Source organism: Erythranthe guttata, chromosome 3 (assembly GCF_056151865.1).
Source record: "Erythranthe guttata isolate IM_541 chromosome 3, IM_541, whole genome shotgun sequence".
In the NCBI taxonomy this organism is placed as follows: domain Eukaryota; kingdom Viridiplantae; phylum Streptophyta; class Magnoliopsida; order Lamiales; family Phrymaceae; genus Erythranthe; species Erythranthe guttata.
The window spans coordinates 15,227,501-15,232,320 of record NC_142535.1 but is presented as its reverse complement, the minus strand read 5'-3'; positions in this window follow the sequence as shown (position 1 = coordinate 15,232,320).

Below are 4,820 nucleotides of genomic sequence, written 5' to 3'. Positions count from 1 at the left end.
TTTTTTTGCCTTAGATAAATATATAAGTGTTAGTCTTGTTTGGTTGGAAAGATTAGCTATTATTCGTTCAATAATTGGATTTTTATTTGATGATAAATATCAACATATCTAGCTTTAACTTACCTTTTAGAGGGATCTCGTTAGATTCAACATTTTCTTAGGAAATCAGATTATTGGTAACCAAACGAGGCCTTGATGTTTTGAGCAAAAAATAGAAAATCTAGCTTAGATCGTAGATTAGCGGATGCATTAATAAATTATTGATTAGTACACATTTCACAACAATGTTTTGGTTCACCTGCAGCAAAATTTAGAGAATCATGATTAGTTAGAACATTAGTGGTTAAAAAATTATTGATAAATACATAATTGATAATAATGTGATTTGCATTAAATATATTAGTTTGCATTAGCTCTTTAACTCTAATTGTTTCTGTTTTGAATGTAATAACTCTAATAGATTTTTAACATCTACTATAAAATCTATTAGTTTGCATTAACTCTTTAACTCTAACAGTTTGCATTAACTCTGTTTTGGATGTAATAACCTTAATAGATTTTTAACATCTATTATGAACTCTATTAGTTTGTATTAACTCTTTAACTCTAATAGTTTGCATTAACTCTGTTTTCGATGTAATAACTTTATTAGATTTTTAACATCTACTATTAAATCTATTAGTTTGCATTAAACTCTAATAGTTTGCATTAACTCTGTTTTATAGTAATGACGAAGGCGAAGAAGATTCACGTGTACTTAAATTGTTGTTTTAATTGAACTACACAATAAAAGCCCATTAAAAGAGCCTGGAAAAAAAAAACCTCATTAAAACCTCACAAAAAGGACATGCAAACGATCATACAATTAATATTCTCACACCATTGAAGAAATTACCCATCTTCGAGAGCATTCAAAGTTCAAACCCGACCACTGCGAAGCTAAGGTATGTTGTCTGTTAATCATCATTTTTTAATTAAATAATGTGTTACATCTGTAAAGTAGGTAGATTCCAACATTCAATTTTAGTATGGTATTTTCTTAATATAATATGAATTAGAAATCACTGATCAGATTTGAAAATGAAGATTCCAACATTCAATTTTAGTGGGGTATTTCTTAATATAATATGAATTAGAAATCACATATCTGATTTGAAAATGAAGATTCAAACATTCAATTTTAGTGGGGTATTTCTTAATATAATATGAATTAGTAATCACTAAACAGATTTGAAAATGAAGCATGATTTCGGCGCTTGTGTTTAAGTAGTTGTATTTAACATTTTTTTTGGGGGAAGTGTATTTAACACCTGTTAATGTTGTTGTTTTAGATTTACTCTATTTTTCCAGTATTTTTTTTGACTTAGATAAATATATAAGTGTTAGCCTTGTTTGGTTGGAAAGATAAGCTATTATTGGTTCAATAATTGGATTTTTTTTTTTTTGATGATAAATATCCACATATCTTGTTTTATCTTACCTTTTTAGAGGGATCTCGTTAGATTATTCAACATTTTATTAGCAAATTAGATTATTGGCAACTAAACGACGCCTTGATGTTTTGAGAAAAAATTAGAAAAACTAGCTTAGATCATCGATTAGCGAATGTATTACTAAATTATTGATTAGTACACATTTCACAACAATGTTTTGGTTCACAATGTTTTGGTTCACATGCAGCTAAATTTAGAGAGTCATGATTAGTTTGAACATTAGCGTTTAAAAAAATTATTGATGAATACACAATTGATAATAATGTGACTTGCATTAAATATATTAGTTTGCATTAACTCTTTAACTCTAATGGATTGCATTAACTCTGTTTTGAATGTATTAATTCTAATAGATTTTTAACATCTATTATTAACTCTGTTTTGGATGTATTAACTCTAATAGTGTGCATTAACTATGTTTTATATGTATTAACTCTAATAGTTTGTATTAACTCTAGCAACGCCGAAGGAGAAGGAGATTCACGTGTACCAATCGATCAAGAACCATTACGACAAAACGGGAAGCAAGTGTTTGGTCTGCAAAAAAAATTTCCACATGGATCCAGACAGGTTCAGAGATCATGAGAAGAAATGCGTTGCGGTGCCGAACAATGGAAGAAGGGGACGGAACGCAAATCGTCGCCGTGGTGTTAGTTCGTTTTGTTGTTTACATGCCTCATTCAATATGTTTTTTTTTTTTTTTGCATATTATTTCGATTTCAAATTTAATCGAAATTTGTGCTGCATTTCAGCTTTGGGCTTCTGAGTCTTTTTAAAAAAGATCTCAAAAGCCCATTATGAAAACAAGAGTTGAACTCGGATTTAAGATCTTACCATTTGAAGGTTTGATGTAATATGCTAAACACCTGCATTAAAAAAGTAATTTAAAAATTAGTTTTTATTTGTAAATTTAATATAAATACATTAGCAAAAATATAAAATACATACCCCCTGCATTTATTGAATCACAGCTGCCACAATCCATATGGATGATCTATTGCATCATCACTTATTTTCTACAGAAAAACAGATTTTTTTTGTATAAATATTCAGTTTCGGGTGTTCGGATTTCCTTGATTTCTCGATCTATTTACATTTCCTCTTAAAACATAATTAACCCACTCAAAAGATTGTTATGAAACAAACCGCAAAAACAACAAAATCATTATTTCAAATCAAGAGAACTTAATCCATCTAACTGTAGTACAACCAAAAAAAATTGATTCAAGCATAAGAGCACAAAATATATTTATTTTAATGCGATTCGAAACCACTAATTTTATTAAATCTAATGAATTGAATTAAAGTAAACCAAATACTTGTTTGATTTTATTGCATTTCCCACAAAAAAATCCTTATTCAAATGGGTTTATTAGGGATAACCCCCTTGTTCATATTTTCTAATGAGGTAGATCCAATTAATTTTTCACTTTTTGATATACACCCAAATATGCCAACTTGGCACAATATATTATTTAATTTCCCTTTAATACCCCTGCTTTATTTTTGAACGGCATTTATTTCCTTAACTACGTGATATGAGATTGCTGATACGTTGCCTAAAATCACGGAATAAAATTACGTGAGTATATTGGCGGTTTCGTTATTATCACAACGTGTACAATCGGTTTTGAAGAATTTCTCCATCAATTCATCGTTTCCGTCGGCTTTGAAGAAGTTTTCACCGGCGTGGAGGTAGGTTCGGATCTGAGCGTTCATCGTTGTCCGTCGTTAAGCGGGTATGAACTTTTTTTTCGTTTTTATTTTCGCTGTATAGTGCGGGGGTTGTTGTGTTATGGTGGGTAGACATTTTAAGATTGGTGTTGATACGTTGATTATATTGGTAGTAAAGTAGATCGTTTCTTAAAAAAATTACGTCGTCACATATACATCCTTATTTTGTCTGATGATGTTTGTTTGGAAGAAGATTCACATAGTTGCCAGAGGATGGTTCACGCAGTCGGACCAGAGTTGTTTTATATGAGTGTTGTAGTTGGTTTATGCAGTAATCGAAATAAATATTTGGTGTGGTCGAGTTGATGAAGTTGAAACTGACTGATAGTTGTTTTGTTTGTTTACATCAGTCGATTTTAATGTATTCGGTAGTACATTGGAATGTATTTGGTAGTCTATTTAATCAATTATTTGTATTCTGCATTTTTTAAGTTCATATGATGCTGAAGTTGTTATTTCTGATGATGATGGAACAGGGGATGGGGGTGAACTAGTTGGAGCCGTTGATGCCACTGGAAGTGAGGCATTGAATGCAGGCTTTGTGCAGTTGTTCGAAGAAGAACTCGACTGCATTCCTGATGATAGCGACGAGGACATAAACTCAATGAATTCAAATGATTCCGATGGTTGTTATTTTCCAAACCACCCTAAGATTTGATATGTTTAATTAATGTCGTGTTTACGATGTAATGGCTCGGTAACTTCGGTTAAGTGTTAAACCGTTGTAATACAGTAGTATACTATTATGAATACCGTATGATACTACCATTATCATTTTATTATACTATTATGAGATTATTAATGTACTAGAGTTTTTTAACTCGACATATTGGTTGATTGTGCTATGATGTGTTTTAAGTATTTTATCAAAACCCTAGATTGAAATTATGAGATTATTAATGTACTATTTTAGTGGTTATGTTGGAATTACTTTACGTTGGTTTTGTTCTCAATGTTCTTGTCATTTCAGTGGTATATTGTTTGTAACACAATTTCATATCACTACTATAACCGTAATATACTATCATAGCAGATTAATGTACTATATTGAAATTATTAATATACTATGTGGTTGAATAATACGGGACCCGTCGTCGATTAACGAGATCCATAGTCGAATTAGATCAATGAGATAGTCTTTACATGACATGGGATAGTCTAACAATATTAAAACACAAATCCGCCGCCATCACTTATCAGATCTAGGATTTTGTTGATTATTCGGCTCAATAGTCAAATAACTAAATCCATAGTCGAATTAGATATATGGGATAGTCTATTAAATGATATGAGATAGTCTATTAATTTTAAAACACAAATCCGCCGCCGTCACTTCTCAAATCTAGGGTTTTGATGATTCTTCGGCCCATAGTCGAATAACGAGATCCATAGTCAAATTATATCAGTGGGATAGTCTATTAAATGATACGGGATAGTCTATTAATACAGATGTAATTCGATTATGCATCTCGTTAATCAACTATGGGCCGAAGAATTATCAAAACCCTAGATTTGAGTAATCCTAGATTTGAGTAACCCTAGATTGGAGCAGTGACGGCGGCGGCGACGGCGACCAACGACGATATCACTCAT